We start from the raw sequence: 15,074 nt of genomic DNA on the forward strand, positions 1-15,074 counted from the left end.
TGATGTAAATAACTGTATGTACCTTTGTAAATGGGTCTTGAGCATATTGTACAGATTTTGTAGTAATATTATTTTGAACTTCTTGATGTAACTTTTGGACAGATGAATGTAAATTAAATTTTCTTTAATGCAGTGAGTATGACATTAATTATTACTAATTTTGAAAATAATTGAATTGAAATTTTGAGTTGTGAACTATTTATTTGAAATGTGGAGTTTGGAGAAAATTTGTGTTGATCGAGTTGAAATAGTCGTTGATTTTGGTTGAAGTGTTATATTGGAAGTATTTTCAACTGTAAAATTTTTCTGCTTTTCTCAAATACAAAGAGCACTCACTGAAATTTTTCTAAAATTTGTGAAAAATAGATATTGACAGAAATTTTACATGACTTTTAAACTTTAATTAAATGTTTTAAATTCCTGCAAAAAACACTCACCACTTCCAAAAAGTAAGAAAATGGTTTTAAAATCCCTTGTAGTATATTTAATGGGTTATCGGTAGGCGAAGTACGATAATTCATTATGTATACTATAGGATCATGTTATGCCTTACAGAGGGGTAAGGTGTGACAAAAAAGTTTACCTCTACCTCAACATCCTTTTGTGCAATTTTAATAAGCTCGCATTTATAGAAGTGTTCATGTTAACTAGAAAATGTAGAAACATTAAAGGGGAGCTGTGGGCCAACTTTAGGTTTAAATCTCACTAAAAAAATTAAATTTAAAAGATTAGAGGAGATAAATCTTTTTAATTAAGAACTGGAATTAAAAAAGAATATAATATTCATAGCAAATGGAGTTTAACATAAACCATGACTCCAGTTCGAATTGAGATTTTGTAACAGAGAGATTCTAGTGCATGGTAATATATGATTATAAGTTCATTTAAGGTAAACCTTATTACTAATTGGGTGGTCATGGCATGCTATGCTGGGTATTAACCATGGTCTATGAGGTGCCTAAAATGATTTAGAGAAATCATTTATGGTAAGAAAGAGTTCTAATGATATTAAGAGTTGATATCATATCTCATTGTCAATTAGTGATGAGCCTAGTGAGTCACACACATACACAAGTAATCACCAAATTAAATGTGATTTAATTAATTAACTAAAGAGTTTAATTGATTAATTAAATAGGTTTAGTTTGTAATTAGATTGCAAAGTCCTTAGCATGGCTTGAAACCAAATCTAGGTTAATGGATGTATAGTATAAGTTAAATTTATATTTAAAGTGTTTAAATATGAATTTAATTATGAGAAATTAATTAATAAAGATTAATTAATTAATTTATATTTGATATAAATTGATTAGAAGAAGAGAAATAATTATTTTGGATTGAGAACTCAAAATTAAAACACAGGGGTATTTTGATCATTTCATAAGGTGACATGTGGCACCATGAGATAGTGACACATGGCACTACACATAAGCTTGCCAATTGTCTTTTAATTGTGTAAGATGATCAAAGTCAAGATTAAATCTAGGTTTGACACTTGGCACAATGTGATTGGGTCAATTAAACCTAGAGCCAATCAGAAGGTGACATGTGGCAAGGGTTTTAAGTAGTGACCTAGCTATATAAAGGAAAGGATGAAAAGAAAAAACACAATCTACTCATTCTCTCTTTGTTGCCGCCACCCTTGGTTACCTCTTCCTCTCTTCTTCTTCATCTCTCATCAATTCAAAGAGAATAGCCAACATTCTCTTGAATTAAAAATACTAGAAATCGTTTCTAGTGTCCTGTATACATCTTTAATCTCTCAAAAGGTAAAACCTAATTTTTAATTGATTGGAAAGACTTTACAAACTGTTCAAGGGATTGCCATTGGTGATCTTGGTGTGGACAAGCTAGAGGGACAACATCCGAGTCCTAGGCGCATTCCAAAGGTGCCAAACACACTGAAGTGTATCAAAAAGGTTAGTGCACTTGTTCTTAATCTAATCTAGGGTTCTAATGAATTAATCTGTTAATTCTAAAATCTTAAATGGCAAATGTAGATCCAAAAATATATTAAAAGAGTTTTAATATGCTATTTATTATTGAAATCAAATAGATAAAAATGAATCTTGCATGATGCATGTGACCCTAGATGAAAAATTTTTGAATTCAATGATCTAAACTTATATTTTTCATACTTTCGCTCCTACAATTAGTATCAAAGCCACTACATTTTCCATTTAGATTGTTGATTATATGATTTAATTGTGTGATTTGATCATGAGATGATTAAATCATTGCTGGTTGCAATAAAAAAGGTGGCAGCATGATGAAGGCACCATTGGTGTGCATGGTTTGTGCACTCCTTATGGTGCGAATGGTTTTGGGCAATATTTGTGCAATTGTTGTATGATCTAATGCTCATAATTATATCCATTTTATGTCTAATTAAATTGTTTAATTAGAGTTTTAATCACACAATTAAATTTTGATTCAAATATGAATTTTTAAATTTGTTTGAATGTGATTCAAATCTAAATTTTTAAATTTATTTGAATCATATTCAAATCTGGATTTTTAAGTTGAATATGAGATATTCAATTTAATTTAAGTATGTATGTTTTATTTAATTGTTAAATAGTGATATGCATGATGGATGATCATGGATAATAAAAGACTAATATGATTGGATTTATTTCTTTTATGTTTCTTTGGGTTGTAAATTAATTTATTTATTTTAATTTATTTTGGGCATGTATTATAAAGGTTATAATATTTTTTGGGTTGTAATTTCATTTATTTAGTTCTTGTAAATTCGCCTTGGTATACCAAGAATTACTTTGTAATTGGATTGCAATAAGATCAAGGAGGTCAAGAGCATTGGTGGGACCAGTGGGAGGAATTCAAGATCAAGTGTTGATTATGTACTCCTTTAGCAACTCTTATAATATGAATGAATGAAATGCACCTAGGAATGCCCTGATTCAATTCATGGTGGCTCAAAATTGAATCCTTCAGAAAGTCCATGATCATACCATATTTATTTATTATCCATGAATGCATGAGATGTATGGGAATGTATGCAAGTATATGATATATGCATGCTAATTAGAAAATGTGCAAAGTGAGACCTTTATAGTAATTAGGACGACCACAAAATCTTCCAAACAAAAGATTAAGTTGGAAATGCTATAATTAAAGTAATTATAATATAGGCCCTCCATTGGGGTAATTATTTTAAGAAATTTTAAATAGTTGCATATGATGCAATTAATTTAAGAGATTTTCTTAAGAATAATTGTTAAGCATGAGATGTTGTAAATATATAAATGGTTTGGTGGTCAATAATGGATGTGCCTGAGGACGTTAAAATTATTTGCATATTTACTGGCTCAATGGAATTAACTTAACTAATGCAAGATAAGTCAATAATGGATGTATCTGAGATTTTGAGTATTAGGGGATAGGTAAAGGATTGAACCTCACATGAGATGTGATGGGCAATGAGTTGCTCACTTATAGTTTATTGTAATTCCAATAATAGATGTGCCTGAGGATGATCAATAGAATTATAAGAATTCAATCACCCTCTAGAAATCCATCCAACTAGGATTTCTATTTTCTACTTTGAAAGTGTAGGATTCTCTAAGTTAGTGGGAGGACCAATTTGATTAAAAGACTATAATCATTTTGGTTAATTACATGATACATTTACTAATTAATCTCGTTATTTTTTGCAATTAATTTTCTGATAATAATAAGCACAGAACAACCATAACCATCCAATATTCTTGCAAGCATGCTTAATCGCAATAGGTTGACAGGATCTAATCTATCTGATTGGCTAAGAAATTTGAAACTTGTCTTGAACCTTGAACATATAGGATATGTTCTAGACTCACAGGTTCCTAGTCTCTTACCTCCAGAGGTGACACAAGAGGAACATGAAACTTTGGACAAGTGGAAGGAGCATGATATGAGAGCCAAGTGTTATATGCTTGCTTCTATGAGTAATGAGTTACAGAAGCAGCATGAGAACATGCAGAGTGCGAGTGAGATCCTCCTTCACCTATAAGAGTTGTATGGTGAGCACAGCAGGAATGCAAGGTATGAGATATCTAGACAGCTATTTCGCATGAGGATATCTGAAGAACAGAATGTTGGGGATCATGTCCATAAGATGATTTGGCTGATTGAGCAGCTAGAACATCTTGACTTTAACATGGATTTCCAACTACAAACGGATTTGATCCTTCAGTCCCTTTCTGAGTATTTTGGGAATTTTGTGACAAATTTTCATATGACTAAACAGGAATGCACATTAGTTGGTTTACTCAACATACTGGTTATTGCTCAAAAGAATATGCCAGGCAATAAAGAAAAAGAGGTAGCTTTGATTGCATCTTCTTCTGCTGGAAAGTCCAATAAGAAGAAGGGCAATGAGAAAAGAAAACCTCAGATTCCTGGTCCTTCTAAGAAAATAGCTAAATAGAAAGGGAAGACTAAAGCTGATGGAGGTAAAGGAAAGTGTGTCCACTGCCCGCAGGATGGGCACTGGAAAAGGAACTGCCCAGGGTATCTTGCTTCTCTGAAGGACAAGAAGGATACACCTTCGGAAGGTATGTCTATATCTTGTTATTTAGATTCTGATGATACTCATAATTTATCTACAGCTTGGGTTTTAGATACTGGTGCCATTTCTCATATTTCTTATGATATTCAGGAACTAGCAAATAGTAGCAGCTTGCGTTCTCAAGATGTTAGACTCCGGATTAGCGATGGCTCAACTGTTGAAGCTTTAGCCATAGGATCTAAATCTTTATACATGTCTAGACATGTTTTGTGCTTGGATAATATTTTATATGTACCTGCTGCTTTTAAGAACATCATTTCTATATCTAGTTTGACTAGAAATGGCTATGAATTTCAATTCACAGATGATGTTTGCAATATTTATTTTGAAAATAAATATGCTAGTTCGGGTTATATGAATGATGGTCTTTATTATTTGGATAACAATTACAAACACAAAATGAATGCAAGTGATCTAAATGAATGCAATGCCATGGTGAAAATCAACTCAAGTTCGAAATATATTTGGCACTTAAGATTAGGTCATGTTGCAGAAGATAGGATTGCAAAACTGGAGAAAATGGGGATTCTATCCTCATTGGGTTCTGAACCTACTCCAACCTGTGAATCTTGCCTTTAGGGTAAAATGACTAGATCACCCTTTGTAGGACAAGGGCTAAGAGCTAAAAATATTTTGGAGCTAATACATAGTGATGTATGTGGTCCATTTAAAGAAATGGCTAGAGGCGATTTTCATTATTTTATTACCTTTACTAATGATAAATCAAGGTTTGAATATTTGTATTTGATGAAATACAAACATGAATCGTTTGAAAAGTTCAAAGAATTTAAATCTGAAGTAGAAAATCAAACAGGAAAGAGTATTAAAACTCTTCGATTAGATCGTGGAGGTGAATACTTAAGTACTGAATTTGATGAATACTTGAGACAGCATGGCATTGTTTCCCAGCTGACTCCTCCAAGAACACCACAATTGAATGGTGTATCTGAAAGGAGAAATCATACCCTATTGGATATGATACGAAGTATGATGAGCTATACTGATATGCCAATCTCCTTTTGGGGATTTGCATTAGAATCAGCTTTGCATATTCTGAATAGGATTCCATCAAAATCAGTATCTTCCACACCTTATAAGATATGGCATAGAAGAAAACCAAGTCTTAAGCATGTTAAGATTTGGGGTTGCCCAGCTTATATCAAAAAGCTGAACACTGAAAAATTGAAAACCATATCAGAAAAGGGTCAATTTATTGAATATTCAAAAGATAGTTTTGGATATTATTTTTATTTACCTACATCACAAAAGATTGTAGTAAGTTGTAACACCCCTATTTGTATAGCCTGGTATATTTCACTGCTCCGGTGACCGGTGTCGGTCCGGACAATTAAGGGGATTAAAACCATACTTAGTAATGTTCAATTAGTTAAGTATAAACAAGAAAAATAGAACAGAAGAAGTTTAACGAGCCGAGAGTCACAGCAATGGGTGACCTTCTCGGGAACGACTGCGAAGTCATTTTAAACTCAAATTTCGAACCGTAAAAAGTGACGCTGCGGTCCTTAGGACCCTTATGAACACAGTGGAAAAGAGAAAATCACGAAAAAGAACTGTTAAGCTACCAAATAATTAGGTCGTGAGCCTAAGAAATATTGAATTAATTACAAACCAGATGAACCAGCGAGGGCAATTTGGTCAATTGACCCCAGTCGACTTCGACCTAATCACAAATAAAAATGGAGAAAAAAAAATTTCGGAATCAAGAATTAAATTAAAGAACTAATAGAAAAATTAAAAAAAAAAGAGAGAGAGGAAAATGAAAAAGTAAAAAGGTGATGACATCATGCATGACCTCATGCATGATGCCATAAATAAATAAATTAATTTATTTATTAAATTAGATTTTGTGGTCTTCCATAAGCAAAATAGATAAAAAGAAAGAAAAAAAAAATAAAACATAAGTTTTCTTCTTTTTCAAAACGTCACTCTCTCTCCCTCACCCTCTCCCTCACTTAAATCACCATTAAAGCTCATTTTTGAGCTTGAAGAACCAAAATCCAACCATAGAAAATTGTCCTACCATAATTAGACTTTGTTTGGGCAACTAGGAAAGAGGATTCAAGGAAAAGAAAGAAGAAAAATTTGAAGAAAAGGAGGAAGAAAATTCTGCTCAAGGTTATTAATATAAACTTCAATTTTTTTTCTATTAGTTTTTTAATTTAATTCTCGATTCCGAAATTTTCTTTTCTCCATTTTTATTTGACAGTTAGGTCAGAAGTCAGCTCTCGGGGTCAATTGACCAAATTGCCCCTCGCCGGTTCATCCCGGTTTGCAATTAATTCCATATTTCTTTCGGCTCCCTGATCTAATTATTTGACTGGCTTAACAGTTCTTTTTCGTGATTTTCTCTTTTCCACTGTGTTCATAAGGGTCCTAAGGACCGCAGCGTCACTTTTTACGGTTTGAAATTTGAGTTTAAAATGACTTCGCAGTCGTTCCCGAGAAGGTCACCCATCGCTGTGACTCTCGGCTCGTTAAACTTCTTCTGTTCTGTTTTTCTTGTTTATACTTAACTAATTGAACATTACTAATTATTTGTGTTTATGGTTTATCTAATTGTCTTAAGTATGGTTTTAATCCCCTTAATTGTTCGAACTGACACCGGTCACCGGAGCAGTGAAATATACCAGGCTATACAAATAGGGGTGTTACATAAGTAGAGATGCCACATTTCTTGACTAACAGTTTGTTTAAGAAGGAGGCAAAGGAAGGAAAATAGAGTTAGAATTGGAGAATTCTGACCAATCAACAGATCAGATGGATATAGATCCATCTAGTCAACCTATACCTATTGATGAAACATCTACAATTGTTCCTCGTAGATCAACCAGGGTATCTAACCCACCAGTGAGATATGATTTCCTTCATGAAGAAGAACAAGAGTTGTCTACTCATGAAGAAGTAGATCATGGAGATGATCCACTTACCTATGAAGAAGCTATATCAGATATAGACTCTTCAAAATGGATTGATGCTATAAAATCCGAGATTAATTCCATGTATAAGAATCAAGTTTGGGATCTTGTTGATCCACTTGAAGGTATTGTACCTATGGGGATCAAATGGGCTTGCAAGAAGAAAATTGATTCTGATGGAAAGGTAGAGACCTATAAAGCAAGGCTAGTAGCGAAAGGGTTTCGCTAAAGGCAAGGAATCGACTATGAGGAGACTTTCTCGCCTGTTGCCATGCTTAAATCAATAAGGATTCTATTAACAATAGCTGCATACTATGATTATGAGATTTGACAGATAGATGTCAAAACATCTTTTCTCAATGGATACATTGAAGAAAACATTTTTATGGAACAACCTAGGGGTTTTGGATCCCAAGATGGTTTCAAAGTATGCAAGCTGAAGTGATCCATTTATGGGTTGAAACAAGTTTCGAGGAGTTGGAACATCCGTTTTGATGAAGCCATTAAGTCATTTGGTTTTATTAAAAATGAGGATGAGCCATGTGTATATAAGAAGGTTAGTAATAGTGCTATCACTTTCCTTATCTTATATGTAGATGACATCCTGTTGATGGGTAATGACACAGATATGTTGACAACTATAAAGGTATGGTTATCAAGTACATTCTCCAAGAAAGACTTAGAGGAGGTAACCTATATTCTTGGGATTCGCATCTATAAAGATAGAGCGAAAAGAATAATTGGTTTATCCCAAAGTCTATACTTGGAAAAGGTGTTTAAGAGATTTAACATGCTTGATTCCAAGAGTAGATTGTTACCAGTAAGATATGGTATCCACCTTTCTAAAGAGATGTCTCCTAAGACACCTGAAGAAAGCGATAAAATGGCTAAGATTCCATATGTTTCAGCTATTGAAAGTTTGATGTATGCAATGTTATGTACTAGGTCAGATATCGCATATGCTGTTAGTTTGACTAGCAGGTATCAATTCAATCCAGGTTTGGAATACTGGATAGCTGTCAAGAATATCATTAAGTACTTGAGAAGAACTAAGGATTTATTCTTGATATATCGAGGTTGTGACTTACAATTGGATGGTTATACTGATTCTGATTTCCAATCAGATATCGATGATAGAAAGTCTACCTCTGGGTATGTGTTCATTTGTAATGGAGGTGCAATCAGTTGGAAGAGTTCCAAACAGAGTACGACTGCAGATTCTACTACCGAGGCTGCAGATTCTACTACCGAGGCTGAGTATATTACTGCATTAGCTACTGCAAAGGAAGCTATTTGGATAAAGAAGTTCGTGACAGAACTAGCAATAGTTCCTTCCATTGAGTCAAGAGTTCCACTTCAATGTGACAACAATTAAGCAATATACAAAGCTAAAAATCCCGATCTCACCAGAAATCCAAACACATAGAAAGACGCTACCACATTATCAGAGAGATAGTTGGGCGAGGCGATGTAACTATGCAGAAAACAACATCAGCTGAAAATTCAGCTGATCCATTCACTAAACATATTTCACAAACTCAGCTAGACTAACATCTTGAAAAGATGAGTCTAAGATATTATAATAAATGGCTCTAGTGCTAGTGGGAGATTGTTAGTAGTATGCCCTAGAACATATTATTTAGTATGTATCTTGTACACATTTTATTAATAAAAGGCAATTTCACTTTTCCGTTTACATAATGTATGTATGTGTAATAGAAAAGGTCCATTGATATTTTGTTAGAAATTCTATTCTTAATTTGTTAAGAATATGAGTGACAGTACTTCTAGCACAAAGTATCATAAATTGGTTCACAATCGAGGATACTTCACAATAAGGATATGACTTATCCAGAAAGATTATAATCATGTTTGTTCTCAAGTTATTTATATGAGATGTAAATAAGATTGAATGGTGAGTTTCATGCCATATAACAAACATGATAGGCACTTATATATGATAAGTAGGTTGAACTAAAGGACACTTGTGATAAGCACATGAATTTTACTCTTATCAATGCATTGTCATAAATCATATTTATGCATATAATCTTTAGACCAGAGATAACACAGTTATCTTGTATATAGATGGTTTGAGTTTGATACTACTTTCATACTTGTACTGTGTATGGGTATATGGGCATGTGTTGGCTCCTACTAGTTATATATAGAGGTAAGTGTTGATCAAGATGGAATCTGTTACCCTAAGTAAATAGAGATAAAATCCTATGTTCATTTAATTGTTCTTGGTATTTCAAGTTCCTAGCCAGGACAGATAGATTTATTCAGAAAAGAGTTTCTGATGAGAAAATCTTTTTAATCAAGAACTGAAATTAAAAGATAACATAATATTCATAGCAAATGGAGTTTGACATAAACCATAACTCCAGCTCGAATTGAGATTTTGTAACAAAGAGATTCTAGTGCATGGTAACATATGATTATAGGTTCATTTAAGGTAAACCTTATTACTAATTGGGTGGCCATGACATGCTATGCTAGGTGTTAACCATGGTCTATGAGGTGCCTAAAATGATTTAGAGAAATCATTTATGATAAAAAAGAGTTCTAATGATATTAAGAGTTGATATCATATCTCATTGTCAATTAGTGATGAGCCTAGTGAGTCACACACATACACAAGTAATTACCAAATTAAATATGATTTAATTAATTAATTAAAGAGTTTAATTGATTAATTAAATAGGTTTGGTTTGCAATTAGATTGTAAAGTCCCTAGCATGGCTTAAAACCAAATCTAGGTTATTGGATGTATAATATAAGTTAAATTTATATTTAAAGTGTTTAAATATGAATTTAATTATGAGAAATTAATTAATAAATATTAATTAATTAATTTATATTTGATATAAATTGATTAGAAGAAGAAAAATAATTATTTTGGATTGAGAACTCAAAATTAAGACACAGGAGTATTTTGGTCATTTCATAAGGTGACATATGGCACCATGAGATGGTGACACATAGAACTATACATAAGCTTGCCAATTGTCTTTTAATCATGTAAGATGATCAAAGTCAAGATTAAATCTAGGTTTGACACTTGGCACAATGTGATTGGGTCAATTAAACCTAGAGTCAATCAGAAGGTGACAAGTGGCAAGGGTTTTAAGTGGTGACCTAGCTATAAAAGGAAAAGGATGAAAAGGAAAAATACAATATGCTCATTCTCTCTTTGGTGCCACCGCCCTTGGTTACCTCTTTCTCTCTTCTTCTTCATCTCTCATCAATTCAAAGAGAATAGCTAACATTCTCTTGAATTAAAAATACTAGAAATCGTTTCTAGTGTCCTGTATACATCTGTAATCTCTCAAAAGGCAAAATCCGATTTTCTAATTGATTGGAAAGGCTTTAGAAACTGTTCAAGGGGCTGCCATTAGTGATCTTGGTGTGGACAAGCTAGAGGGACAACATCTGGTGTCCTAGGCGCATCCCAAAGGTGCCAAACACACTGCAATGCGTCAAAAAGGTTAGTGCACTTGTTCTTGATCTAATCCAGGGTTCTAATGAATTAATCTGTTAATTTTAAAATCTTAAATGGCAAATATAGATCTAAAAACATATTAAAAGAGTTTTAATATACTATATATCATTGAAATTAAATAGATAAAAATGAATATTGCATTATGCATGTGACCCTAGATGAAAAATTTTTGAATTCAATGATCTAAACTTATATTTTTCATGCTTCCGCTTCTTCAAGACCAACAGCGTAAGTTGATGTTGGAGGAGAGATACCGACAACACGAGTAGACGCTAGAAGAGCGCATGCAACAAATGATGCAAAACATGATGGCACAAATGATGCAGGGTACGCAGTTTACAGCCCTAGCTCCAGATGTGACTCATCAAGATGATAGTAGAAATGCTGATAGTGGTAATGAGTTATGATATTATTGATAACAAGTAGCTTGTTTTTATTGTTATTATGATATTTTATTTTTCTATATAGTACATTATTTTCATAACTTATTATTGTCATATCTATAAATAATATTAACTGATATTTGTTATTTGATAATTTGATATTGTAAATATTGTGATATTGATATTATATGCATCAATGCAGGAAATGATGTATTAAATAAAAATAAATAAAAATTTTTCTAGTAATTTGAAATGGATTAGAAACGAAAATTTTCGTTTCTAATAAAGAGTTTTGATTTCAAAATAAAATAATTTTACAAACAGATTTAAAACGGAATTTTCGTTTCTATTTAAAAACCGAATGAGTTTCCGTTTTAAAAAGTATTTTATTTATGTTTACAATTTAGAAACCGATTTGAAACAGAAATCCGTTTTAGATAAATTGAAACCGAAAGTATCAGTTTCTAAAATGAAACGGATTTTGAAACCGAAATTATGTGATTTGTAAATTTTAAAACAGAAAGTCTGTTTCAAAATGGTTTTAGAAGTTGATTTCTAATTTATTTAGAAACATTCGGATTTGAAACCGAATATTTCAATTTTAAATTGGTTTCTAAATTCATTTAGAAACCGATTTTCCCTTATTTGAAACCGAATATTCGGTTTCAAATCTCCTTTTTTCTTATATACACAAACAAGAAGGGAAGGGACCCAGATCTTAATAGTTTATAAAATAAAAAAATACACTTATCACCTGCCAAATTATAGAATACACACCTTAAGCAAGTAATTAATATTATTTACCGTTCAAATTTATAAATGTTTGCCACTTAGATTTTACCATCCTTCTACAAAAATCTGAGAGAATTATGTGGTTGAAATTTGAATGGTATTGAATAATGGAAAATTTTTGCATAGATTCATATATCATAATCTAAAATATAAATATATGTAATTTATATATTTAATAAATAAATTCTACTATATGATAAAATAAGTCTAGATAAAAAAAATTCTTGTATAATACATTTTTTTTCATTCATTTGAATTATAATTTTGATTGAGTTGGTCTATTACATAATAATTTCAACTATATAAAAATAAATTTTAAATTTTATTTATTTTAATTTCTCTCCCAGCCCTGAAAAAGGAATAGTTCATTATTCAAATTTATTATACCCTAATGATGGCAACGTGTTTTTGAATTGAAAGAGCATCTGTGATTAAGGCGGCAATAGTTTTAAATGTTATCCTTTTAATTATATTGATGGATGGCATAGTATTTATAATAATGTTTATAAATTAATAATTAATTAATTTTTTTTTTACTTTTTAGAAATTAAAATAATATTTTAATATTTAAAAATTAATCAAATAATATTATTATTTTTTAAAATAAATAAATAATTTAATTATTTTTTTAATATTTTTACTCTAAATTATTATATAAATAATTAATTATTAAGTATTAATATTTAATTGTTAATTATTATTAAATCACTTCACGATTCTTAAAATAATTAATATAATTGGACATAGCTTAAGGGAGGGCTCCCTTCCCCAAAAACCATTTTATTGAGGGCTCTGGTATCTATTGGTGGACATTTTATGCCATACCTAAATTAGAAATCTCATAATAATAATAATCCTAAAAAAAAATCTAATAATAATAAAAAAAGACAATATAATAATATGTAATCACTACAATTAATCTACTATTATTTTAAAAAAGAATTAATTTAATATTGATGATAATATTATAATTCTAATATTGTTATTAGAAATACTAAAAATCATATATATATATATATATATATATATATATATATATATATATATACCAAGTGTCCATGGCTTCTATGGATTTCTCTGAGGTCGACTTGTACATTGAGTTGGGAACCTGAAATTTTTACCATGTATGAGAAATAATGAATATTTATTACTTTTTTTTTTAATTTACGATTTTAATACTTATTAAAAAAAAATTTAACAAAAAAAAAACCCAACCAAACCTCCTCAGTAGACCTCCCTGCAAACTCAACATATTAGGTGAATCAACATTAAACCATTAAATCATCAACTCAATAGTATATATATTTATCAATAACTATCAGTATTCCGAGTTCTCTTGAGAGAAATATCAAATAATGAAAGGAGATAGCAACTGACCAATAATACCAATAATATATGAAGCTTAAGCTTAAGATAAGATGATTGAAGCGAAAAATTAAAGACACAGATTGTGTACCAGAAAAGAAGACATGATTCAGCATGTGTGGTCGATGACTAACTTGGAATTTTCTGTCTTTTCTACCAAAATCTCTGGAAGATTGCCAAATTTTCACTCACATGTGATTAGCATACTTTACAATGGCAGGTGGACCAGCCATCTGCTTCTTTATTTTTCAGAAAGTCTTGTGTCCTTTCATGCTCAACACTACAATTAATGTTAGCAAATCACCCAGCAGTAGCAGATGCATCTTGTAAAAGCCTGTTCCTTTAAGCAGGGATATTTGGTAGCTTTCATCTAGTTGTATTGGTCCTTTTAATGGTGCTTACTGCTCTTTGTTTGCTTTCAGTTGTTTCTCTTCATCTTGGGGTGTCTTTTTTGCGGGTGTACTTGCTTGGATGGACCTATTGATCTTGTGCTTCTCCACAATTAGTTTTTATTCCCCTCCCTTTTCTCCTTTTTCCTTTTGATCTTTAATAAAACTACTGTTTTGGCTTATAAAAAAAAAAACTTACAAATTAAGTAGTGGAAAAAAATTAATATGATTGTCATCAGATTTTTAACCAATGTATTGTGTGTTTACGTACTTTTATATATATATATATATATATATAAACTTGAAATTGAAATTTCACAATTTTAAAGACTTTTCATTATCACTAGTTAAAATTTATCGATGCGTGTTTATATACTAATACTAAAAATAAAAATATAGATAGATTCGGTTCATTACGGATTCAACACATATAAATTATGAAATTATTATATAAAATGAATCAAGTCGTCACCACCAGTAGCTTCTATGATAGCGGATTTCTATTCAATATAGATAAAAAATTGACAATAAATATGATTGTGTGTCCTATTAAATCAAATCCATTTTATAAAAATCGAATTTGAGTATTTATTAAAATTAATTATATTAAAAAAATTAAAAATAACCAATAATGTCGATAATGAATCTCAAGTTAGCCATGAAGAGATATGGAGTGAGGAAGAAATGGATGTGAAAAAAAATATTCGTATCATTCATAATTAAAAAATAATTGTAAAATATATATTTAAAATTTTATTTGATAATTCAAGTTTTTTAATGTGCATTATTTATCTCTTTTATAATAATAAGATTAATTTTTATCATTATAGATAAATATTTTTTAAGTAATTATTTAATTTTAATTATAAAAAATATTATAATTTTTATGATGCAAAGTTATTATTTTTTATTTAGAAAAGTAATTAAAAAATATAAATTTTGTTATATAAAAAGAGAAAAAAAAAGGAGTTAATTATTTTTTTTCTCAACTCATAGTTAAACTTTTAAAATTAATTTTCAAGTACACTATTTGGAATGTTAAACTTTTGATGGGGCTACTACATAATTTGACCTATATAAAATAAAATTATTTTAAAAAATAAATTTTAAAATTTAAATTTCATTTATTAT

Source organism: Hevea brasiliensis, chromosome 3 (genome assembly GCF_030052815.1).
Source record: "Hevea brasiliensis isolate MT/VB/25A 57/8 chromosome 3, ASM3005281v1, whole genome shotgun sequence".
In the NCBI taxonomy this organism is placed as follows: Eukaryota; Viridiplantae; Streptophyta; class Magnoliopsida; order Malpighiales; family Euphorbiaceae; genus Hevea; species Hevea brasiliensis.